This window comes from Pongo abelii, chromosome 1 (assembly GCF_028885655.2).
Source record: "Pongo abelii isolate AG06213 chromosome 1, NHGRI_mPonAbe1-v2.0_pri, whole genome shotgun sequence".
In the NCBI taxonomy this organism is placed as follows: Eukaryota; Metazoa; Chordata; class Mammalia; order Primates; family Hominidae; genus Pongo; species Pongo abelii.
Genome location: NC_071985.2, coordinates 126,690,239 through 126,718,044, shown reverse-complemented (window position 1 = coordinate 126,718,044; position 27,806 = coordinate 126,690,239). Strand labels below are relative to the sequence as shown.

The following is a 27,806-nucleotide window of genomic DNA, read 5'->3' as shown; positions in this document are numbered from 1 at the left end:
ATCAGTAAAATATTCCCAGGTTTTTATGAGATTATTTTAGAGAAAACATTTAATTGACAAGTGAATAACTGAAAACTTCAGGTTCTAAAATCAAACTAAATGAGTATTTTATCACTTCCTTTCTTAACTTTTGCTATAGCAAAATGATATTATCTGTGTACTTTCTTGGATTTGAAAGGTCAGCATCCCTTTCATGCACAAAATTTTGTCATGCCTCATATTAAACACAGAGTCAATGTTGATACTTTGCTGTTTTTAATGAATAATGGGGCTACCGACAATATAATGAGCTCTTACTCCTTAAATACCAACTTTTATTTTAAATCAGTTGCTTGTCTTCTTGTAACACTCAGAATTCTTCTTATTTGCAAAGTTAGCCCCTTTACTAGTTGCTCCCCACCATTTCCAATATACAACCAGATAGATTTGAGAAACTCCAATCATTTTCAAGGTTTACATATGGACAATGTGTATCAAAAAGTATTTCAAAATTATTTCAAATATTATCTCAGTAATAAGTTTTGGCCTAATATTTTCCATTTGTTCCTTTATTGTTTTTATCTGTCATGCACAGCCATGTGTGATAAGCAATTACAGAAGATCCTTTATGAAATTGCATTATTTTGTGCTGTGTTCTGTGTTGTGCATAACCCAAGGCATTTATCTTTACAACACTGAGTCAATTAAAAGAATATGGAATAGTTAGAGGATAATAAGAGCAAGTAATTCAACAATTCGACATTTAACTCTTAGGATTGATTCTCAAGGTTATAGCAAATACAAAGTGTTTTCTGTCCTTTTTTGTCTTTGTGTTTAGAAACCCGAGAAAACAAACTGGAGAGAAGGCAACACATATTTCATTTTAGCTGTGAGCAACTTCCATTGTGAATCAAGAATTCATTCAAAATACATCTGGTAGGAAGTTTTGCTTTTAACAGAATGGCAACATCTAACCTCATCACACAGGTGAGGACAAAGCAATTGTATCTTTTAGAGAGGTACACATTTTAAAACTTCAGATGTGGGTTTTCAGATATAGGAAAAAAAACTTTGTAATTTCTCCAATAAAAAAGCCACCACTCACTTATATCTGGGGTGTGCTACGTGAAGCACACCAAGGAATATGAAGTTCAGCTCTGTGATTATGATTTTCAAATGTTAAATAAATAAACAAATATGGTGAGCCCTCCTCATTTGTTTCCCTTTGGTAGAGAATAACAGGGCAAAAATGAAGTACATCCTGGTATAGAATTTATAGTGTGACATACAAAATGTGAGATTATGTATTCTTCGCATTGCTTGTTTTAACTAAATTTCACATAGATATATGGGCAAGACCCCATTCATCTTATGACTACAGTATGTTACACTTGAAAAAAAAATAGTGTTCTTAAGCTTCGCCTATTTACAGAATCCATGTAGTCAAATACCATTGAGGATAGTCGAGTGGTCACTATGTTGTAATATCAGACAAAGATGACAGTGAATCTGCAAAAGAAGAAAGCATTCTGAGAACCACTGATTCCAGAGCAGGTGAAGGTAAGAGTATATTTCAAAACAGAACACAAAAGAATCTATGCTCAAAAGCTATATTTTGAAGGATAGATTTTTCAAAAATTTTTCCAATAATTAATAATCATGGGATTTAGAGTTCTAACACTATGTTTCTACCCATTATATGCACAGAGTAAAACTATTAAACAATGGCTAGATGTCTAATTTGTGCTATGAGTAATCAGAATGTTGAGAAAATAACTTTCATTGGATATAATTATAAAGCAACATTATTTCCTAAACTGCATTGGAGGAGTTCTTTCTTGGGTACTAGATAAAAACAGGCAGTTCCATGCCTTTGCAGATAATTCTTAGATTAAATACAAATGATATTAATCCAAAGGTCACTATAAGTTTCAAACATAATGTCAAGGTATTTTGTTCACTCCTATATAATAGTCAAAACTCTTACCATTTGATCTAAAATGAAATATTCTCTCTATCAGCCAGGTTTGTAGTCTGTGGAAGGGATGAATCCTTGTCTTTCCACTTCTTATTCAGCTCATATTTGATATTTCTGAACACTCTGAAAGTGAAGTGAATATTGAAGGAGTAAAGAGATAAGGGGCAGCAAAGTTCTTACTTAACTGCTACAGTCAGCAACTGACTCTAAGCTTTGTAGACCTAGTTTTAAAGCTTCCTTTCTCTTATAGGGGACTTTTATGGTGTAGCAGTAATATTTTCTGTGTAGCAAACCATCTCAACACTTACTACCTTAAAACAGCAGCTCTTTATTATATCCCATGAGTCAACAGGTCAGCTGTGTAATTCTGCTGATTGGACCAGACTTCTCCTATCTTGGCTGGGTTCTGTCAAAAGTCAGATGGTGGCTCCATTGGGGCTGAATAGCCTCAGAAAGCCGTATGTGTGTTTGCAGGTGGGTTGACTGTCATCAGAGACAACAGGTTTGATTGGGTCACATGTCTCACCTTTCAATAGTGTAGCTTCTTCCCATGACAAAGTACAAAAAGCAGTAAAAGAGATGGTAAGCCCCAATGCAAAAGTGCTTTTTAAATTGCTGCTTATGATGTTTGCTTTTATCCCATTGGCAAAAACAGATCACATGACCAAATATGAGTCAGCATGAGAAGGGGTTACCAGGGTGTGGATGCAGGAATGTGGAAGAAATTCCAAGATTTCACTGCAACATTGTACCACCTATGATCTCTTCAGAGACACTGTCCCTTATCTGTCATGTTTGCTTTTCTTGATGCAGATGGCGTATTTCCTCTGTCTTAAAGGATCCACTGCTATCCTTGGTTTCTCTTTGATGAGGTTTCCAGACTATGGGAAGCCCTCTTGGACATGATCTAAGATACATTAAGGTGACCTGTCTTAGTCACATGACTTATAGCTGGTCTCTATAAAATGTCTGTATCCTTTGTCCAGTCAAACTCTGGGAAATACAGCCTCAGCCTAATGAAATCACCCATTTACTTCCAGATGTGGAAGAACTAGCTACCTCACCTCTCCCCATTTGAATTTACCAGCAGGACAAAGACAGGTCCATTATATTACCCCAACTTCATAGCACACCAAACTCTCTACACAGTCCTAATGAAGCCAGTCCTACTAAGCTTGAGATAAGGGTCAGGAACCCATATCTCTTTGCACTCGGGAAGGTTTGGACTCATAGTTCACCAAAAGTTCTCTCTAAAATATATCTTTAAATCTCTCTTAATTACCAACAACATAATTTATTAACAACCTGGATCTAGGTGAGAATTAATAATTTTGTAATCAAATTTTTTCTTTTAAAAATATTCATCTTAGCACGACACTTCAGTTTGGAGTTTCATAAATATCATTTCTATGGTCTCTTGGTTCCTCAGCTACAAATGCCAAATTAACATCTTTAATGTGGAAAGTGACAAAATTGGGGAAACAATTAGGCATTGTAACTCCAAGTAAAAAATAATGATAAAATAAATTATAATAAAATTGTATTTAATTTTGTACTTATCAATTTAAATTCACCATTATAGACTGGGCAGAGTATCTTAAAGCTCACTCTTAAATCACTGTATTACCTCTTTCACCCAGATCTACATCAATTAAAAATATGGTGGTTGTGTTCCTTATGCCTTTATCTAGGTAAACAGTAGAACTATTAAAGAGTAGAGAATCAAAATCAAAGTTCCCAGTCTTGCCATGAACGAATGTCTTCATTGTTGAAATAAAGCCATTCATAATTTATTAAGCAAACATTCTAGATCATTAGCATAGAAATTGCTAAAAGGAAAAAAAATCACATGAAGTTATTAAACTGCAGGATTTGACACATGGTAAACAAGCAACAAATATTAGCATTCATACAATTATGATATCAAATACCCAATAATGTTTCCAAGGATCCTTAAATTAGCAATTGCTGAAGTTAGGTTTAAACCTCTCATGTGTTCTTTCATCTATATATCCAAGCCCTCCATCCCACAGAACACTCAACCAACATCTAACCACACAGATTCTTACAGTTCATTTTTCTTGAAATAATTATTTAAAAAATTACTTCTCCATGACATATTTATTATACTGGGGACAGAGTAAGTGTTCAGGAGAATAGCAAACTAACGGTTCCTAGCTTTTCACATGACACAAAGTTGCCGCTACTCTGAGCAATATTTCTTAGACACTCCCAAATCCCACACCAGATTTCACATACACTTTACTGTCTAAAAATTACTTCTTTCTCTCCCATTTTTCTACTCTTCTTACATTTTGAGAAGACAGACCTTAACTGTCTTGCTTAGGACCACCTCTTTCATCCTAGACAGACTTTCTAGATTTCTTCCTTCCCTTTACCCAGCGGGAAGCTCTTCACAGGGAGCTGAAGACTGTAAGTAGACACTCATGTGGCTTAACCATAGAAGCCCTGTGACTCTTTTGTATTTGTTTCTGTCTTACCACTGAACCAAAAAGTGATTTATTACCATCTCCTTACTTTCATCTTCCCACAGAAGACAATGATTCCCACATCTCTTCAAACACCCGAGTATCTTCTTCACTAACTCTTCTTTCAAGAAAGTGTTCTGGGATTTTTTTTTCCCCAATTCCTCCTACCTTCTCCACTTAGAATACAGTTAATTAGTTTCACTTATTTTGATGTTCTTTTTTTTTTCTTTCTGAGATATCTAGAAACCATGTAGTATTTCTTCCAGGTGAGTCACTATTATTTTAATACATCTTTCAATTGGCACCTTAGCACTCATATATAGTTTGTTTTGTTAGAATTCACACTATTGTCTCCAACTGGAATGAAAGTAAGGCTTGCTCTTGCTTACCATGGTAGCTGAAACCTAAAAAGTGTTGGGTGCATAGTAAGCTAAAAAGTGAGGGAGACATAATAAAAGTGATGGGTACATAGTAAGCTCTTTATGAATAATTGAATCAGTGGGTAAATTAATGAATATTATTTTTCTACTTGAGTGTCCATGTACCACAATATTACAAATCATTTTAATCAAAATAGTTAACCCACTAATCATCCTAAAGAGTGATTTTATATATAACACTTCTATTATCAAAAGATAAATTTTATTCATCACTTTAAACAGAATCCAAATATTCTGGCCTGTGTCAGGTCATTTGTATCATTTATTGAATTCCTGCAATATAAAAGCATTGTGGAGTCCAGATACATCCTACCGCTCTTCCAGTCAAATGAGAAACACTATGAAAGCACATAGTAGTGTAAGTCACAGTAGGAAAATTATACCAAATGAGAAATATAAAAATAAACTTTGGTAATGTTTAGGTAGTTACCATAAATAACTTCTACGTGGGGTAGGATTCAGGGAAAGTAAAATGAAAAAGAATTCCTTCTCTCTCTTTTCTTCCTTTCCTTTTTCTTTCTTTTCTTTCTTTCTCTCTTGTTTATTCTTTCTTTCTCTCTCTTTCTCTTTCTCTTTCTTTCTCTCATTCATTATCTCTTTCTCTTTCTTTCTTTCTTTCTCTAGCTTCCTTTCTATTTTCCTGTATTTACTTTCTTCTTTCTTTCTTGCAATGTCTGATGGAAAGGAGAAGAGAATTTAGGGAGAACTAAATAGTAGACATAGGACACAGAAATAAGAATAACAAGTTTTCCAGTTGCACATTGGAAGATAATCTGGGCACACTTCAAATTCTATTCAATTTTTCCTTGTTTTCTTTATATTTTTGCATCTACATCACAGTTGACATCCTTCCTTGAATTTGAGTCACTGTAGTCTTAATCTTCCCTAAATTATATTTCAAAATCCTTATGTCACATGCAAAAAAGACATTCAGTAAATTCTGTTGCTAATGATATATTATAAAGTAATTAAAAACGAACAAACAAACACTGGTGAAGCTTCCTGAATCCTGAAACCAAATATTAAGGGCAGTTCAACAATGATTTGGACTCTGTTGAGATTAGAAAGATAGGTGGAGGAAAATAAGCACAGGTCAATAGCTTGAGGTCTCTTCTGAACCTTGGTTTCTTGCTGAGCACCTAGAAAATGACCAGGTCAATACTCATGCTGTTGTCTGAAAATGTGTGTCTCTCCAAATTTTATACGTCGAAATCTAATCCCCAATGTGCTGATCATAAGAAGTGTTGCTTTTGGTAGGGAGTAGGTCATGAAGGTAGAAGCCTCATGTATGGGAATATTGCCCTTTTAAAAGAGGCTTGTGGGAGCTTGTTTGCAACTTCTACCAAGTAAGATCACAGAAGGCAGTATCTAAGATGAAAAGGCTCACTAGACATCAAGTCTGCTGGTGTCTTGATCTTGAACTTCTCTGCCTCCAGAAATGTGAGCAATAAATTTCTGTTGTCTGTAGATTACCAGCTCTAAAATGTTTGTTACAGCAGTTCAAATAGGTTAAGACATCCCATATGACAATCAGCCTTTTTATAATTTATAATTTGCAATTCATAGTCATGAGTTTATTCCGTAAGATTTCAGTTTTAATTACTTTCTGAGATCGTCTTTTTCTATGGGCATTCACCATAACACATGTGTTTATTAGATGTTAATTGTGCTAGGTGCTCTGGTTATAAGGACTTACGAAGCACAACACTCAGGGAATTTACAGAATAGTCTAAAAATAGGTGAATGTCTAATTTGAATAAACTGATATAAGTATAGCGAAAGAAAAAAGGACAGATGAGAACATTTGGTATGTACTAGTTTGAAGTATGGCCAAGAAAAAAAAAATCACAGAAGTCTTAGAAAAAATAAAGCTTGAAACTTGAAATGAGACTACAATGTTAGATAAGAGTCAGTCAATTGAAGATGACAAATACAGGCATCACAGGCAAAGTACTCAAATTAGGTACTTTTATCTTTTATTCACATGATATTCCAAGTAATGGAATCAGTGCCTGCTACACAGTAGGTAAGCCACGAATACATATTGAATGAAAATAAATATATGAATGAATGAATAAAATATCATCCTATAACCAAAAATGAGCAGGGTGGAGAGCTGTGGGAATCATAACTGCTTTAGTACCAGAATGTTAGAAATCAGATGAAGAGTAGTTGGAGCTGATGCTGGAAAGGGAGGCAGGACCAAATTATGGAGGGCTCCAGGTACTACTGACAAGGAGCCGGAGAAAGATTGCCAGAAGAATTGTTTGGTTAGACTTCGTTATGATAGATCACTCCAGGATGGGTTAAAGGATGGATTGAAGGAGCAAGACACAAGGTAGCAGCACCAACTGTGAGGCCACAGCAAGGGCACAAGTCAGAGGTGATGAGTATCTCAAATGGAACACTGGGAAGAGGGAGAGGAGCAGACAGGTGAATCTTTATCATGCTGAAAGTTGGAATTCTCATGCTGACATGCAGTCTTAGGATCACGTGCATATTTTTAGGAGGTAGAAACAAGTCAGTATGTGGCTGGCTAAAATGTAGAAACATAATTTAATCTGAAAATTAAAACAGTGACTGTGCCCACAGAAAAGGGGAGGGATAATTTTGAGTCGGTAATGAAAAGAAAAACAGGCCAGGCACAGTGGCTCACACCTGTAATCCCAGCACTTTGGGAGGCCAAGGTGGGCTGATCATGAGGTAAGGAGTCTGAGACCAGCCTGTCCAACATAGTGAAACCCCATCTCTACTAAAAATACAAAAATTAGCCAGCCCTGATTGGGTGCACCTGTAATTCCAACTACTTGGGGCATGAGAATTGCTGGAACCCAGGAGGCAGACGTTGCAGTGAGCTGAGATCACACCACTGCCTTCCAGCCTGGCAACTAGAATTCTCTAATATTGGGGTTTTGTGTGGAAAGCAGTACAACCACTTTGGAAAAACACTTAGACAATTTTTAATGAAGTCTTTGTAATGAATTCGAACATATACTTACCCCATGACCCAGCAATTCTACCTTTCGGCATTTATCTAAGAGTTGTGAAAACATACCTCCACAAAACATCTTGTATAAGAATATGTAAAGTAGCTTCGCTCATGATAGCTCAAACTGAAAATAACAAGTGCCTATCAATAAGAAAATGGATAAGCAGGCAGGGCGCGGTGGCTCACGCCTTTAATTTCAGCACGTTGGAAGGCCGAGGTGGGCGGATCACCTGAGGTCAAGAGTTCAAGAACAGCCAGGCCAACATGGTGAAAACTCGTCTCTACTAAAACTAAAAAAATTAGCCAAGCGTGGTGGTGGGTGCCTGTAATCCCAGCTACTTGGGAGGCTGAGGCAGGAAAACTGCTTGAACCAGGGAGGTGGAGGTTGTAGTCAGCAGAGCCTGGGTGACAAAGCAAGACTCTGTCTCAAAAAAAAAAAAAAAAAAAAAAGAAAGAAAGAAAGAAAAAAGAAAATGGATAAGCAAAACTGAGATATATTCATACATTGGAATACTACTCAGCAACACAAAGCAAAGGAACAAGATCCTGACACATGTAAAAACATGGATGTGAACGGTCTGACTTCAGGCCAAAATTTATGTGTGATCTTTCAGGCCAGATCATAGGCAAGTACAAGCCTTTGTTTAGCAAGCCTCACCCAGGGAAACTATCCTCTGTACAGCAGGCTTGGTGCACAGCCAGGGTATTGCAATTTTCTGGAGAGAGTTGCAGTCAAGAACTCAGGTACCTTTGGGCAAGCCAGGTTTATACACATGTCTGCCTTCCTAGTCTAGGTGTCTCCATGGGAAGTATCGTTAATGGAGGACCTAACTGAGGCACTCTTTTCCATTTGGACTCTGCCTTTCTATTTCTAGCCATTTTCCTTCTCCCTCCCACTGCCTTTTCCCTGGACCAAAGTCCAGAAGGAGGCAAAGGCTTTTTGTTATGCAGTGAGGCAATTCCTCCCATCTGTGCTGATTCACCTGACTGATTCTTTTCCATTGCCAATCCATGCTGGGGGGAATAGAATATTAGGGAGGCAGCTTAGCATTTTGCCTATTTCTGGCACTGTCATAGTAAGTGAATTAGAGCTTGATTGTTACTTTCAATTTGGTCTATTGTCTTAATTGACCACCTTGACAGTTGATTGCTCGACCAGATGGAGCTCACAGTTTATGCATGATTTCATTTATCTAAAGTTCAGAAACAGGAAAAGCTAACCCATGATGAGCCCAATTAGAAAAAAAGTGGTTCTCTTGGCAGTTGGGAAATGAAAAATAATGGTGAATGTACTGAGAAAAGGAATGAGGGAACTCTTTAGAGGGCTGGAAATGTTCCAAATTTTGGTGATATTTGAGATTGATCAGTAAATAGTGTGTGTCAAGATTCATTGAATTGCAGATGTAAGATTTGTGCATGTTATTATATTAATTTTTATGTCAAAATTATAAACAACAAAAAACCACTCACAAGTTTTGAGGCCATTATTATCAATTAATGTGACATCACTAATACATAAAAATCTGTAAAACTAAACCTGCAAGTCAAATTTATTGACAGTAAATGAATTAAATCTTAATACATGTGTCTCTAAGTTTCTGCAAATGAGAAATAAGCAGAGTTCTCTCCTAGCTTTAGTTGTAATTATAATTACCTTTGTTTATGCAAAATTTATTATTTCCAAATTACTCCCCAAAGGCCTGATTAAAAATGGTGTGCATGCTCCTTATTCTTTAGTTCAGTAATGTGTTTCTCAAAGAAAGAAAAAAATGCTTATTATGCACCCAAATTAATTAAATTTGAAAGGTTTGCTGTTCATGAAATTTATTCTGATAGTGCAACTGTATCCCTTTCAATTGCACTACTGGGAGGTGAGAAATCTAAGGAAAGGGTAGTGGGAAGGAAAATAAAATTACAATAAATTGACACTGCCCAAATGCCATACATACATGGCCACTGGAGCAGAAGTCATGTACATACAGCTGAGGGAAGAAAAAAAATATCCCTGTTGGGGAACTGACTATTCTCCACTAAGGAGCATGCGGCCCTCTATTCACATCTGTTCCCAGGCTTCCACAAACATTCCATTTGCTGAGCATCTAAGTATCCTTTAATTTATCAAGATATTGGTAACAGCTCACCAATTCATCCAATTTTATTTTGAGTTTTAAATGCAACTCATATAAAAATAATAATGAACTTTGCACATCGAAATTTGAATAAGAATAAATTTATCTTACTAAAATTACTACCAGAAATATAAAGTTTATTTTCTATTGCATATCTTTTGGTCAACCTGTGGAACAATATTATGTTGTTCTACTAAATGCCAATTGTTATTACCACACTAGTTCTTACTTTGAAGTCAAAATATAGCCAAACCACTAAGATCATTTTAAACTCAAAACAGACAGCTATAAAGGTACAGGCAGAGGTGTAGATACAGAACTAGGAATAGAAATAGGACAAGAGTAGGTACAGGAATAGATATGGTATAGACAGAACAGTGCTTAGGTATGAAAAGAAAAGTGAGTATGTCTGTAGGTTTAGGTGTCAAGATTTGGCTTGCATTGTTACATACAAAAGAAAAAGTGTCAAGTAATAAGAATCATAAAGGGTAAGGTAATAGATAGTTTCCCATAAACCTGAGGTAAGCATTAAATTTATCGCCAACCTTTCTAAATACCTAATGATAACAAGCAAAAGGAAAAAAAAAGAAAACCAAAAACAAAACATTATTTAAAAAATGTCTTTTATTCAAGAGAAGCTTCTTCTTCTTCTAATTATTATTATTTTTTACTACTTTTTAGGAGAGTTCTGTCATGTGGTACTTTAAACAAAAAACAGCTACATAACAGACAGCTGATAAACAGGACTTTCTTTCTAGATCTGACCAACTAAAGTTCCAAGAACTTTAGGAATAATCCCCATATATTCATGTATTTAAAAGGCTTAAGCATTATTTCTAAATATGTTTTAATATATTATGATTCACCATATAGTGGAATTACAAATATAAAGCTCAAATTTAAGAATGCAAAGAAAAAAATGCTGTTGTATTTTTGATGACTAAACTAATCTCACTCCTTAGGTAGTGATCATTTTTCCTGGATTCTTAAGCACCTGGAGATTTTTTCTCTGTTAATTCTGAGTCGCTGTAGCTTATTCTGGTTCTAGGGATTTCTCTGAAAGTTGCCTGTAATCCCTAGTTGATCTCTGCTTCACTGTCAACCTTATAGCCATAAACTACAGAATTGCTTTGTGCCTTCTTTCTTTAACATCTCTGATCCCATATATACACTTACACACAACAATCAAAGATAATGCTTCTGAAGAAATCATTATCCAGTATCAAAAGCTCTATTTCTGGCTCTGAATGGAGCTGATAGTGAACTCTGGATCTGCGGTGTTCAAACTCAAACTAAGGGAAACTTAAGAAGAGAAATTCTGATCTTCTATCTGCCTCCTCACCATACCACCACTTTTACCCTGATGAGCAAATCTTCTTTACATGTTGCCACAGGACATCCCTGAGAAGCCCTAATCATCTACTTCCACAAAAATCCATATAGTGTGTGGGACACAAGATTCTATACTTTTGATTTCCATAATCTAATCTTTCATTCCATTCTTGTTGGAATTTTGGCTCTGGAAAAGAAAGTATTGTGACTATGTTACAGAACTCTTGGATATCTTCTCTTTCTTTCAGTTTCTCAGCCAGTAGTCTTTCCTTCACCTTTGCTGTTAAACAAGATATTGTTCTTTGTCATAATCTTTTTCTTGCTCAAGTGACATTCATCCTTTCCATTTTAATGGGGCCATAATGTCAGTATGACTTTCAAAGCTGATTCATGTGGGAGAGGCCTAAAAAGTGTAGTTGTTCATTAAATACTTTTAAAATATTATCTTCATTACACTTGATGGATTTTCCAGCTTATTTTCCATCTGTAGTGCTGCCTCTGACATCACAATTAAAATACGTTAATGCTTAGATGTCACACATACAACAACTAATTTTTCTGGCTTTGGGGAGAAAACACACAAGTGCATTTTCCAGCTAAGGAATCATACATATTGAGCCCAATGCTTTAAGTTATTTAGCCATAAAAGATGCAAATATATTTTATCTTTTCATTTTAAATATATTACTAAATAATCTACACAGTTTTCAAGAAGATTATCATATGTAAGAAATTATTGTTCAATTCCCACCTATAAGTGAGAATATGCGGTTTTTGGTTTTTTGTTCTTGCGATAGTTTACTGAGAATGATGATTTCCAATTTCATCCATGTCCCTACAAAGGACATGAACTCATCATTTTTTATGGCTGCATAGTATTCCATGTTGTATATATTGCCACATTTTCTTAATCCAGTCTATCATTGTTGGACATTTGGGTTGGTTCCAAGTCTTTGCTATTGTGAATAGTGCTGCAATAAACATACGTGTGCATGTGTCTTTATAGCAGCATGATTTATAGTCCTTTGGGTATATACCCAGTAATGGGATGGCTGGGTCAAATGGAATTTCTAGTTCTAGATCCCTGAGGAATCGCCACACTGACTTCCACAAGGGTTGAACTAGTTTACAGTCCCACCAACAGTGTAAAAGTGTTCCTATATCTCCACATCCTCTCCAGCACCTGTTGTTTCCTGACTTTTTAATGATCGCCATTCTAACTGGTGTGAGATGGTATCTCATTGTGGTTTTGATTTGCATTTCTCTGATGGCCAGTGATGGTGAGCATTTTTTCATGTGTTTTTTGGCTGCATAAATGTCTTCTTTTGAGAAGTGTCTGTTCATGTCCTTCGCCCACTTTTTGATGGGGTTGTTTGTTTTTTTCTTGTAAATTTGTTGGAGTTCATTGTAGATTCTGGATATTAGCCCTTTGTCAGATGAGTAAGTTGCAAAAATTTTCTCCCAATTTGTAGGTTGCCTGTTCACTCTGATGGTAGTTTCTTTTGCTGTGCAGAAACTCTTTAGTTTAATTAGATCCCATTTGTCAATTTTGGCTTTTGTTGCCATTACTTTTGGTGTTTTAGCATGGCACATGTATACATATGTAACTAACCTGCACATTGCGCACATGTACCCTAAAACCTAAAGTATAATAACAATAAATAAATTAATTAATTAATTTAAAAAAAAGAAATTACTGCCTAACCCCAAGTCAGAAGATTTACTCCTACATTTCGTTCTGAGTGTTTTTAACTTTGGCTCTTAGGTTAAGGTCTATGATTCAATTTGGGTTAATTTTTGTTTATGGTCTTGAGGTAAAGGTCTTAATTTCTTTTTTTTTTTTTCAGTAGATTCCAGTAGTTCCAGCATCATTTGTTGAAAAACTATGATTTCCAGTTGAATTATCCTGGAACACTTACCAAAAAATTAACTTATCATAAATGTGAGGATTTATTTTTGGACTTTCAATTCTATTTATTTCATCTATATGTCCATGCTTATGCCAGTTCCACATTGTCTTGATTACCATTGCTTTGTAGTTAAGTTTGGAAACTGAGAAATGTGAGTCCTCCAACTTTATTCTTTTTCAAATTTGTTTTCACTTGTCTGGGTCTCATGCCTTACCATATAAAATTTGGGAACAAATTACTAATTTTTGAAAAATAAAAGCCAGCTTGGATTTTGATAACATCTGTGCTGAATGCACAGCCTTGTTATTAGGTGGATGTATATTTATAATTGCTATTTATTTCTGAAGAATTGTCCCTCTTACTATTATAAAACAGCCATTTTTTCTAGTGATAATTTATCTATACATATATATATATAAAATATGTGTGTGGCTGTGCATGTAAAGAAACTATACGTACATATGTATATTTGATATCGGTAAGGACACTCCATTTCTGACTACTTGCCTGGCATATCATTTATATTTTAAACCTACTTACTTTAAACCTATTTTTGTCTTCAAATCTAAAGTGCATATTTGTAGACGGTACAGAATTTGATTGTTTTTTAAAAAATCAATTCTACCAAACCTCACATTTTGATTAAACTGCTCATTCTATTTAATTTTAATGTAAGTGCTGATAAGACTCAAGACTACTAGTTTTCTACTTGTTTTTTATATATCTATGTCTCTCTTGTTCCTTTTCGTTCTTAATAATTAACTTTTCTGTGTTATGTATTTTTTTCTGTTTAATAGTTTCTGGTATACTCTTTTAAATTCTTTCTAATTTATTTTACTCCTTAAATACTTTTCAAATATTTAATTTGAAATATTTACTTAAGGGATTACAATCAATATGTGTTACTGATCAAAAGTTTGTATACGCCCAATATTCATATTTTGAAGCCCAAATCGGCAATGTGATTGTATTTGGAAGTTGGGTCTATGAGAGATAATTAGGTTTGAAAGAAGTACTAAGCATAAAGCCTCCATGATGAAATTGGTGTTTAGAAAATTAAAAAAAAAAAAAAAAGGAAGAAAGACCAGTGCTGACTCTCTCCCTGTGTGCACAATAAAGAGGTCATGAAGGGGCTCAGCAAGATAGCAGCAGCCTACAAGCCAAGAGAAGAAGCCTCAGAATAAAGATTTATTTTTTTGGCACCTGGAACTTGGATTTCTGAGTCTTAGAAGAGTGAGGCATAAATTTCTATTGTTTAAGCCACACAGCCTATGGTATTTTATAATGGCAGTCCAAGAAGACTAAGACAACCTAGTCTTAACCTAGAACAATATGATTTGGATTAATACAACTTAATTTTAATACCAAGTGAAAACTTTGTTTCAATGTTTTTGTGTTCTTTCTACCCTTTTTATAATAGCATTGTCATAAACATTTCATCTTTATACATTACAAACCCATTACAAACCTTTTGTTTACCTGGGAATGTATTAATTTATCTTTTATTTCTGAAAATAGTTTTGTGGTGTATAGAATTTGTGTTTTACATTATTTCTTTTGGAGTACTTTGTATATGTTGTCCTACTGCCTTCTACTGTCATTGTGTCTGGTGATAAGTCTGTTGTTAATGATACTGATGTTCCCAGTCACCTTTCCTTTGCTGCTTTCAAGATTGTGTCTTTGTAATTTGGTTTTTCAAAGTTTGACTGTAATGTGTTTAGTTGTAGACCTTCCAGTTTATCTTACTTGGGGTCTTTTGAGTTTTCAGATGTGTAGATTAATTTTTTTTCTACAATGTGGGGGTGTTTTAGCTATTATTTATTCAAATATTTTTCTACCCCTTTGTCAAACTCTTCTCTTATTCTTCTATGACTCCTATCATATATATGCTAGTAGCTTGATAGTGTTCCATACTTCTCTGAGGCTGTATTCATTTCTATTCATTCTTTATTCTTTCTGTTTTTCAGAATAATCTTGATTAACCTATCTCCAGTTGGTTGATTATTTTTTATACTCACTTAAATATGCCTTTGAATCCTTCTAATGTTTCTTTTTTTATTTCAATACTGTAATTTTCAACTGAAGAATATTAAGTGATTTGTATAATTTCCATTTTTATTGATATTTTCTATTGGAAAGACATTGTTCTCATAATTTTCCTTATAATTTGTTAGACATGGTCTCATTTAGTTTTTTGGAAATATTTATAATAGCTGATTTATAGTCTTTTCCTGGTACAAAGTAAAACATCTGGGCTTCCTCAGAGACAGTTTCTATTAAATACTTTATTCCACTGCTTTATTCAGTCATGCTTTACTTTTTGTTTGTAAATCTCCTCGGTTGTTATTGAAAATTGGACATTTTAAATAATAAAAGTAGGTATTATGAAAATAAAATTTCCCTTTCCCCTCCCCAGGGTTTGCTTTTGTTGATGCTACTTCTTTTTGTTGATCTTATTGCTTATTTAAACTAAATCTGTAAACTGTGAACTATTTGCTGTGTATGGCCACTGAAGTCCTGCTTAGTTAGAGTAGTGGTCAGCTAATGATTGGACAGAGATTTTATTAAACATCTTGAACCAGTGAGGCTCCCACTCTTTGCTAAGGGCTTTGTGTGTATATTGAGACACATGTTAAACACTCCAGCAGTTTGTAACTGTATTAATTCTCACTTGCTGCTTGCAGCAGCCCTCAAGTTCAGCCAAGGGGGAGGAATAGAGCCTTCTCAGTCCTTTCCTGGGTTTTCACACACTCCTGCACATGAGCATATCCTTCTAGACCCCCAGGAATATGTCGAGTTCTTCCAAGCCACCATGGATGTCTCATTTGACAGATTTTCTTTTAAGTTTTTGCCAAGCTTCTTGTTTGTCCAACTAGTGTTGCCTCCTTAGGCAGCTGCAGTGTTAAGGCAATGCTGCTGATTTTTCTTTCTTTCTATTTTTTTTATTTTTTTATTTTTTTGGACAAAACCCTGGGGATAGGGCTTTTATCACTAAGTGGACTCTGAGGCAGATCAAATAAAGACAAGCCCTGGGAATGGAACTTTTTCAAGCACCTGGTAAACAGGTCAAATAGTAACAATTCTCTTGGGATGGAGCTTTTTGAGAAGTTTCAAACCTATTCTGTATCCTCTAGTCATTGCTAAACTGTTTATTTTCAAAGCTTGCTGGTTGCATGACTGATTGCTTTAAAGTCTACCGCCCTAGAGCTGAAGAGAAAGGAGGGGAATAGAATAAGACAAAATGCTCAAACTTGCAGTTCTTCCCCCAATTTAATCATTTTCCTTGAGTAAATACTCCTCATATTATAGCAACCATTTAGTTAATTTCCAGGACTCAAAAATAGTTGATATTGACTATTTGTGACAGTGCTCTCTTTCTTTTTAGAGATTTTTAGGTGTCCTTACATTGCCATTTCAAAAAGTAAAATAGAGCTTAACAGAAAAGATGAATCAATCTGAAATGTATAATTAACATGCAAATTTTATTTTAAAAACCCATTAAATTTATGCTGAGAGATGATAAATTTAAAAACAAAAATAAGTCACAAAGTAGCTTTTTTCCGAGATATAAATAGCAATTTGAAGTGAGAAGGAATAAAATAAAGCTGTCTTAGATGGGAGTGTATTGGTAATTTGTGTACTCTAATAATGTCGCAATTTTTCCATTTTAATTGTTCTTCTAAAAACTAAAAATATACATCCGTGTAGCTGTGTTTGTACTAAAACAATCATATAGATGAAAATGAAGTTACTTTTATTCGTAGAAAAATAATACATGCCTATGGTTAATCTTTTAGCCTTAATACAACTTCTCGCAGAAAGTGAATAAATATACCCCAGAAGGCCATAATGGTTTTGTGTTGGTGGTATTGAATAATCAAGTAATCATTTTTTCAAGGTTGTTAATCAATTGTCTGACCTACAACCCTGATTAAATATTTTAAAAATTTGTATAGAAAATTTTACCTAATAAGTCCCTGGATACCTCTGAACAGCTATGAATGAATATTTTTCTAAAGGATTATTTGAGATTGTACTCATATATAAAAGCTCTTTAGTAAATGAAGTACTGTCTTTAACCATCATATACACTAGTCATCTTGCATGACCCTGACTGCTTGCCTTGCCTCTATTCAATTAACCTGTCACCCAATGCTCCAACAAAGGACACAGAGCATTACACATCATAAATGGCTTTCAAGTGAGCTCACTCAGCTGTGATAAATACATTATGTGGGCCTCATGCAGAAGAACTCATAAAGATACAATATTCCTGCCCCTTTATGTTGCTTACATTCCTCTCAATAATCCAATTCACCATGCTTTCTCAACACCCAGCAATTCCTCTCAGTCAAAACAAGTGATCATAGCAAAAAAAAAAAAAAAAAAAAAAAATTAGAGTTTGTTATGCTACATTCCAGTCACATTTATTCTCTTATTTCAGGGAAGCCTACAAATGACTATTAAGTTAAGAAACTACACTAAATAAGTATGTAAATTTTCTTTAGAATGTTTTTTTCTGGAACCATGTATTCATTACCACTAGCAGGTATTTTACATATAGCTTTCTAAATATAAAACATGCATGGTTTCCTATTCTGCATTAGTATGTTTGAATAGATAAATTTTTTAATGCTCATAAGATGTTGTCAGCATTTTGTTTCTTTTTAATTTGAGAATTACTTTCCAGCTTTATACAGTGAGGGCAATGGGTACAAAGGTTAAGAGTGATAGTGACACATTAAAGCAAATTCTTTAACTTGCTGACTTTGGGGTATTCAAGATCATCATCTCATTGGTGATCATGCTTGGGTAATGCATTTGAAAAGCTATCTTTTATTTTTTTTTAACTTTAAAGAGTTACTTTCTGCTTCATTGTTTTGCTTATGTAAATATAATTAATTCATTAACTGTTGCCAGAAAGCAATGCAACTGATATTAAGTGATTTTTCTACATGGAATTTCAGAAATTATTTTTTTAATTTCCCAATTAAGGGCCAATTTACTGCTAATCATAGAGCCATCTGTGTGAAACTTAGTGTCCTTCAGTCTGAAAAATGAGGAGCTTGTATTCTATACGAGGAGGAAAAATGCAGCCCATCTTTCCCCTGAGGAGAAAGCTTTGAAATTCAACGATTCTGGAATTTCAATCCCAGAATAGCACTTACTACCTGTCTGATCTTTATTGAGTTTTTTTTTACCTATCGCAGCTTCAATTTCTTTAATTGAAACCCAAAGTTGATGGTATTGTTTATCTTATAGGTCACTTGTGAAGATAAAATGAGATAATGAGCATAAAATTCCTAAAGTCTTGAAAAGTATGATACATTTTATCTATCATCTATCTATCTATCCCCCTTTTTTAAGTCACTCTTCTGTATTTCTCTCTCTCTCTCTCTCTCTCACACACACACACACGCAGTGTAAAACAAATAAATAGAACACACTGTATTGGGACAAGTCATTACATCTTCTTTGCCTGAAAAAAAGATTCTAGTTATTTCATTACTATCAGTGTTTATAGAAATCCTATTGTCAAATGATTGTAAAAAACAAAATGAAATGACTAATAACTCAGCTGTGTTTTGAAAAGGCATTAAATTCTCAGTGATTTGAGGTTTTTTCTTTATCCATTACATGTTTTATTTTTTCACAAACTGTCTAATTTCAAGATCACTATGGAATATTAATGTATGAACCGAAAGCAGCTATATTTAGTTAACCCTTCAGCAAACCATAAAGAAAATCTACTAAATCAGGACAAGGACTGGTAGTTTACTAAGTTTTTTTTTTCTTAAATCACTGTTGTTATTGTCATATTATTATAAATGCCCTGCTCAATATACACCTTTACATTAGTGTTTACATTAACACTTAGGAATTTAGCTGTCTGAGCCATAAAAGATACTGAATAGCCAAAGCAATCATGAGGAAAAAAAATGAAGCTAAAGGCATCACACTACCTGACTTCAAAGCATACCACAAATCTATAGTAACCAAAACAGCATGGTACTGGCATAAAAACAGACATATAAACCAATGTAACATAATAGAGAGCCCAGGAATAAATCCATGCATTTACAGTCAATTCATTTTCAACAAAGTTGTCAAAAGCACACAATGAGTAAGGGAGAGTACCTTCAATAAATGGTACTGGGAGCTGGCCAGGCACGGTGACTCATGCCTGTAATCCCAAGACTTTGGGAGGCCAAGGCAGGCAGATCACAATATCAAGAGATCGAGACCAACCTGGCCAACATGGTGAAACCCCATCTCCACTAAAAATACAAAAAATTAGCTGGGTGTAGCGGCTCGTGCCTGTAGTCCCAGCTACTCAGGATGCTGAAGCAGGATAATTGCTTGAACCCAGGAGGCAGAGGTTGCAGTGAGCGGAGATCATGCCACTGCACTCCAGCCTGGTGACAGAGCGAGACTCCATCTCAAAAAATAAATAAAAATAAATAAATTAATTAATTGATAAATGATACTGGGAAAACTGAATAACCATGTGGAGAAGAATGAAGTTAGATTTCTACTGTATGCAATATAGAGAAATCAACTTAAAATGGATTAAAGACTTAAATGTACTACCTGAAACTGTGAACCACTAGAAGAAAACAGGGAAAAAGCTTCATGACTTTGGTTTGGACAATTGTCTTTTGGATATGATCCCTCAAAACACAGATAACAGAAGCAAAAAAAAAAAATACATAAATAAGATTACATTAAACTGAAAAGCTTCTGTATAATAATAAAAACAATTGACAGCGTGAAAAGACAATCTAGAGAATGAGAGAAAATATTTGCAAATTATATGTCTCGTAAGGGGTAAAGATCCAAAATATCTGAAGAACTCAAACAACTCAACAGCAAGAAAACAAATGGCCCAATTAAAAATGGGCAAAGGACCTGAAGAAAAATTTCTGAAAAGCCATAAAAATTGCCAATAAGTACATGAAAAATGCACAACATTGCTAAACATGAGGGATATGTAAATTAAAACCATGAGATATTACCTGACACATGTTATTGTCAAAAAGACAACAGCTAACAAGTGTTGGTAAGGATGTGAAGAAAGAGGAACTCTTATACACTGCTGGTGGGATATTAAGTTACATAGTCACAGACGAGAGCAAAGAGGTTTCTCAAAAAAAAAAAAAAATTAAAAATAGAGCTACCAAATGATCCAGCAATCCTATTACTGGGTATATATCCAAAGGAAATGAAATCAGTGTGTCATAGAGATATCTGCACTCCCATGTTTATTGCAACACTATTCACAATAGTTAAGCTGTGAAATCAACCTAAGTGTCCATCAAGTGATGAACAGATATAGAAACTGATATATCTCTTATCATTCAAGATTATTCAAGGCTTTCTCTTTTCTTAGACGTCTCTGTTAGTCACAAGTTACTTCATGTATTGAAAATACATTGTTGTCTAATTAAAAGTTTTAAAATCAACCGATCAACATAGGATGATTTTGTTTGCCTAATGGAAAAACTATTAGAATTTTAAAAATCAAAACAACATAGGTAACTGCTTCTGAAATATGTGTATCCAAAAATTATGTGAGGATCCTGTTAATATGTAGATGATTATGATTCATGAGTCCTTGGATGGGTCCAGAAATTTTGTATTTGAATAACAGACAACAACTCAGTGACCATTCAGAAATTTTAGTTTAACTGAGGAAGAGGGTCAAGCAAGCCCAGAATTAAGCAGGAAGGGGCCAGAGTTTTATCTGTATAAAGGCATATTGAACAAGGTGCGATCCAGAATATCATTGGCATGATGAGGATGAATGTTCTAAGTGAAGTTGACTAAAGCAAGAACAACGGCAGCTCTGACAAACTAGTAACAAGCCAGGGACCTGGCAAAACCAAGAAGCAGAAAAACCTATACTAGACAGATAAAAAGTGAGCAGTTGATCCCAGGAGAGACTGTGCTTTTGAAAATCAATAAAAAAAATAAGTATTGTTATTCACTACGATGATGATTATTATTATTATTAATTTTTTCTAATCTGGAGACTATCAAGTAAATGGATGCATCTCCAAGATGTTTTATTTTTCAGGTTTAAAGAACTGTGTTTAACATTGAAGAGCTTTATTGCCTCATTGTCAGAATCTCTTTCCACATATTCCTAAGCTTATACATTGTCTCTTTTTATTTCTTCATTCATTGAATATTTAATCAAAATTGCTACTAAATCTTTTTTGTCACTGACATTTTAGCTAGACTGCAATCATCTGTCAAGAATTACAATTTTAATTCATTTCTTTGTTTCATGCATGTATAGCTTAGCACCTGGCATACAATTTAAAAATTTATTTCTTTATAAAATGTTCTATCTTTAAATGTGCTTAAGAACATTATCAGAAAACTGCATTTTTTTTCCTCTAGCTCAGCCCTTAGGAATCCCTAGAATTAAAAACTAATCATCTAAAGTCATCAAGACCACTTGTACTTATTGAAGGCCATATGAATTATGTACCTGACTATGAGCCTACCGTATTTTGATTATTTGGAGTAAATATATTACTGGTTCTTTCTCCCACTGTGAAAATTGTCCTAAAATACAAAGCTAAAGCTATTCTTTGTAAAATAGTTATTTTCATATATTCATGCATATGGAAACATTCTTTTCATAGAGTTGTTCAACACTGTATGAAAATGTCTTTCTAATAATATCATCAAAGGCAACAATAACTTGTTCTGAATATGAAAAGTTTAAGCTCATATTAATGGTTAATAAATAATATATTTCCTTACAAAGTTTTACATTTATTATCATCTATACTTATCATTTTTGGCAATTCAAAAATGTCTAAAATGACTATAAAAAGAGTATAACAACTACAATAAATCATAGCTGTAAAAATGATTAACACTGAGAAAATGCAATGTGTATGTTAATCCCAGGGAAGAATATTTAAACATCTTAAATTTAATGTATGTATTAGTTATAGAAAATCATTTGAGAAAAGATACGTCACCAAAACACAGTGTTTGAGGTATTCACATCAGAGTTTACTAACTAGGTGATTTTACTGTTTTTAAAATGGGAAAGTAAGATAGTACTTAATGTTATATATTTTTAAAAACAAATAAGTAGAATATAGCTTCTGTAAAATAAGGAAGTAATATAGTGATATCATAAAAATTAGCATCAAGGTTTTACATTATTATTTTCCTTTCTATTTGCTGGTTCCTGCTGATATAGTAAGTGTGTTAATTTTAGGTAGAGTAAAACTAAGATATACTAAATATATTGAATTACTGAATATATTGAAATAACCACATATATCTTGCCATGATAATGAATTCCTAAGCCAAATAATAAAAATCTATATTTTGGAGTTTAAATGAATCTGTGAATCAGAAATTGATTTTATTCTTTCTGAAAAATTTGTTTCAAGTAGTTTTAATTTAATAGTTTAATAGTCTTTACCACATAACTACAAAATATGGATTATTAATTTCCACAGAACTAAGCTTAAGATAATTGATGCAAATTAGCTAATCAAATTTTTGAAAACTAACGTCAATAAATACATTTCAAAATCAGTAAATTGCAAGATAAGTCAGTTATCAAATATTTTATATGCTTATCTTTTCCAGGAATTCATTATTTCTTTTCACTTGTTGCAAGATCAGGAGAATCTTAGCAATAGGTTGAGATTTCATACTCAAAGAGTAAAGAGAAGCCTTCAAAAAACAAAAGATAGAGTTTCAAAGAAAATGGTGGCAAGTCAATCAAGTCAAAAGCTCTAGACTGGATGTGAAATTATTGCAAATGCTATGTCAGCAGAGTGATAGGGACTGAAGTCAAACTGCATAGATTGAAAAGGAAAAAAGTAACTCTAGAAGGTAGCACTCAAATATCAGAAATATAAGAGGTGCTTTGGAAATTTTCATAAAAATTTAATAATAAAGGGAAAGGTATAAAGAGAGAGCTTGAGAGAGAGGAGACGGTACTTAGAGAAACTGCTGGGAAAGACAAGACAAAATATTTCAATAAGCTACTGACAAAGAAGAAAGGAGAGAAGAAAGATAAAAAGAAAAGAATATTTATTTATTTATTTATTTATTTTTAGTATTTCAGATAGTCCTCTTTATTTTTTTAGGAGAATGAAATCCCCTAAGAAGATCCCCTACCACAGATTTTTAATAACGATCCCCAAAGACTCATGAGAAAGCATGCTTCTTCCATAAACTTTCATAAAAGAGCAGGCACACAATAAATACCCGTTGCATAGAAACATGAAGTTAGGTAGTGCTTTCTCTTCACGTGGCCCTTTCCTTTAAGTTTATGAACCTCACCTCAGGTATTTAATAATTTAAAATATCAGGAGTGATAAAGGTTTGAACAAAGAGAAAAGGTAAAGAAAGTTGGAGACAAGCTGGAGAGAAAATGAAGTATTTATACTTTATTTGTCTATTTATGTCTCCCACTGAGGGGGACTGACTGCAAAAATGGCTTTAATCCTTCACGAACTCTATATCCATACCCTTTAAATATGATTTTACAATGCTTTTCATCAAGAGTCAGTCGACCTCCCATTCTGTAAATGTAAGATGGCCTTATGGCTTTGCCTGAAAGTGTGACAGTTCTAAGCCTTGTCCAAAAGACTTTAGAAACTTTCTTCCCACATCCCCGCCTCCTGTCTTCACCAAGAGGACATACACAGGATAGCTTTCTCCTGGATGTCTGCTTAGGCTGTTACAATAAGCCCAACTAGTCTGCTGGAGTACTAGAAATAGCATAATGCAAATATAAGTTGTCCTACCTAAGATCATTTTAGATCAGCAAAACCACACTGTTGATCCACAGACTAATAAAAAAAATAAACATTTATCACAGTATGCCACCCAGCATTTTGTGGTTAGATGTTAGGTAGTATTGTTGTTGCTATTTATAACATACATCTAATCAAAACCAATATATCTTTGAAAGAGAAGCAGTATTTTGTTTAAAGTTGTAGCCCCAGAATCTATCATAGCCCCTAAGACAATAGATTAATTTCAAATTGTATTTGTTTTATGAATGAATTATGACAGATGGATGGATGAATTTATAAATAAATGAGATATTTTAGAAAATGTAAATACCAGAAGTTTCCTACTGGCTATTAAGAAAAGACAGAGTCCAATTTTAGAATGTTGTATAAACTGATGTTATTTTAGGATAGATATAGAGGTTTTAAAAGAGTTTTCTTTTTAATTAATTTTATTCTTATTTGCTTTCCACAGTAAATCTGTGTGTCAGTTAAGTATTTATATGCACACTTCATAGACATAAAAATATATTTTAGGGAGATTATACTAATCTCCTATGTCCAAGACTCAAACCAAAGTATTCTAATATAAAATATACCTATCTTTCCATTATTATCATAAAGACCAACTGCTCTATAAAAAGAAACTTAGAAGAATGACAGATATTGAAGGACTTCAGTGAGATACATTGATTACTATTTAAGAACGAAAATGCTAAAGCAACATCCTGCCATATGAAATAATATAAAAGATAAAAGTGATTACATGGTACATAATAACACATAAATCATCTTTTTTACTAATTTAAATATACTTAATATTAATATAAATACTATTCTTTTCTTGGCCTTAGATACTACAAATTACTAAAAACAAAGAAAAAACATGAAATCAAACCCAGTATTTACGACATTGGAGCTAATTAAATTATTTTGTCATTTAAAAAAGTATTTCCTTGAAACCTTTTGGCCACTGGTGTATTCTACATTCCTTTTTCCAAAATTTTTAGATATTATTAGAATATTACCAATTTGATGTTATTTTCCTTTCAATTTTCTTTCTTAAAAATCAATACAATAAAAACTAAAAAGTCAATACATGTAAGTAGTAAATATATGTAATAATACAAATAAAACTTGACAGCATGAATGTGGCTATGCCTAAATAAAAGTAAAATCTTTTTAAAATTATCTTCACACAGCAATGGTTTATTGAAAATTGTTACATATACTTGACTCATGTAAAGACCTACAAAGAAACAGATCACCTCCTGATATCACCTCTATCTTCCATGCCTAGCAAAAGGTACCCAGAATCTATGGATCAGCAATTACAAATCTATGAAGATAATCTGATAATGTCATTGAAAGTCTCTTTAGAGATTTCTTGCTCTAATTATATATTTCTCAGCAGATGTCCCAGAAGTCTGTAATAAATACAAACTGCAAAATGAGTTGTACTCTATTAACATTCCCCTTTTCTCACCCACCTGACCACCAGCACTGAAATTCATTTTTTCCAAGACCAATTTTTAAAATTTATAACACATTTGGTTTCCCCCATCTCCCCACTCCAGATTTTCTAAGCTGTCTCTTACTGACAACTCCCTAGTTCTTTCTGTTCCATAAAAGCAGATTAGACCAACCTGTTTTGGGGGAAAAATATCTTAGAGAAAGGATCCTGGATCCTCTAGTTTTATTTGAAACATAAGAGTACAATTTTGGTGAGAGAGTAGCACTCAATAGAATAGGTAATATAATTGCATGACAACAATTTTAAGACATGAAAAAGCAAGAGCACACTCATTACAAGGTATTTATTTTACATATTTACTCATCGATGTTAAAAAAAATTAAATAGCCATTAGTAGGAGACAGATTGTTACAAGATGAGGATGCAACAATAGTAACTAAAATGCTACCTTGACTAATGGTGCATAGAATTCAGTGGAGGTGATCAATAAGCATAGAAGAACTAAAAGGATGATATAAGCCTTTAAGGGTGGGCAGTCTCATGTAATTATCACATATTTTAATAAGATGGAATTAATTAAGCCAGGAAGGGAGGAAAGAATAAAGGAGTAGAAAAATAATGCTTATTCTTACTTTACATACACTATGAAGAACCCAGACCACAAAACCCTCCAAGGCTCCTTATACAGAACGATCAGAAAAATGATCCTACATGGTAGAGAAATGGTTATTAAATGTTCAGGATATATACCTCCAATTCACACGTTTAAAATTCTCTTCAGATGCCAAATCACTTAGAACTCATGGTTTCTTATCTTTCAGCATCTGTCTCAGCTATCAAAGTGGTACATGACCCCAACTTCAAGGAGTTAAGGTCCAAATACAATTAGAGGCAACAGTCCCTGAAAAGCCACCCTCACTTCTGACACACCAACTGCAAATTTTCAGGTTTCCCAAAACCACCCTCAGGTTCAATAAGTCACTAGCAAGACTTACAGAACTCATTGAAAGCTATTGCACTCACAGTTATGCTTATTACAGATAAAGAATACAGAAAATCAACAAAGGAAGGCATGTATAGGGCAGCCTGAGAAGGTACCAAATGTGAATCTTTTATTTTCCTTACGATGCATTATTCTCTTAGAATAATGTAAAACCATGTACCTGGAGTGCTGGCAACCCATGATGCTCACCAGAACTTTGTTGTCCATAGTTTTTATGAAGACTTCATTGCATAGGTATGATTGATTAATATGTTGCCATGTGGTTGAACTCACTCTGTAAGTCAACTGATACCACGGGGCCCAAGCTCCTACCCTGAATCCTGTGCTTTGTCGTTTTTACATGGCCGGTTTCACTCTGACTACTGGGTATGGCCAGCTCATAGAGCCATCATATTACCATAAAATATCAGATGAGGTTCTAGGGGCTCACATAAATGACAAAGCCATTCCCACTAAGTTCTAAGTTCTAAGCATTATGACCTCCTATCATAGTGACTTTAATAATGACTAGAGAAATTATATAAAAAGTAATAGAAAAACTATTTAATGTTATAAAATTACCTTTAATATGATGAGAGACATATCTCCTTTATGTCATTAGAGGGAAAGAAGTACAACCATACAGTAAAAACAGAAGTGAAAATGAGTAATAGGAAACATAAATACAGACATACTGAAAATGACTTCTCTGGGAGGATGCTTATACCGATATTGGTGGGAGATTTTTACTGAGTGGTGGACTTTTAGGGGATTTTGAACCTTTTCATAATCTCATTTTGTATTGGCTGAAAATAAAGCCTGGCAATATATCTATTCTATAATATGTCATATATATGGCGTATATAGTAGATGTATCTATTTAAAGAAAGTTAATAAAAAGAAGGTTTTGATATATTAAATTTTTCTATTTAGATAAGTGGTTGAAATGTAAACATTCTTAAAATTAAGGCATATTTGTACTGTAAATACGTAGAACCGTAGATATTTTCTAGGAAAACTATTCTTTTACTTTACCAGAAAATTAACAATATTACCAATGCTACTTGTATTGTGAATACATAGAACTGTATATATTTTCTAGGAAAACTATTCTTGTAATTTACCACAAAATTAACCATATTACCAATGCTTTCATACATACCAAATGTTTTACTCTTAAAAATTAAGCATGTAGTTGCTTTAATATAAAGTACAATAAGTGCACCTATTGTAGACATATTGAAATCCCAAATGTACATATATTATTAAAATAATTCATAGGTAATAAATATTTCAGAAAAAATTGACATTTAAAAGTAAAAG

General features: G+C 33.7%; 1 long non-coding RNA gene across 1 annotated transcript; it reads right to left on the bottom strand.

Moving 5' to 3' along the window:
* Window positions 1-283: 283 nt before the first annotated feature.
* Window positions 284-26,948, bottom strand: LOC129049861 (uncharacterized). The gene is made up of 3 exons (XR_008513240.1): window positions 26,694-26,948; window positions 1,967-2,080; window positions 284-1,488 (listed from the first exon to the last, which is right to left on the bottom strand). It is a non-coding gene; the product is annotated as an uncharacterized LOC129049861 (long non-coding RNA).
* Between the last annotated feature and the right edge of the window lie 858 nt (window positions 26,949-27,806).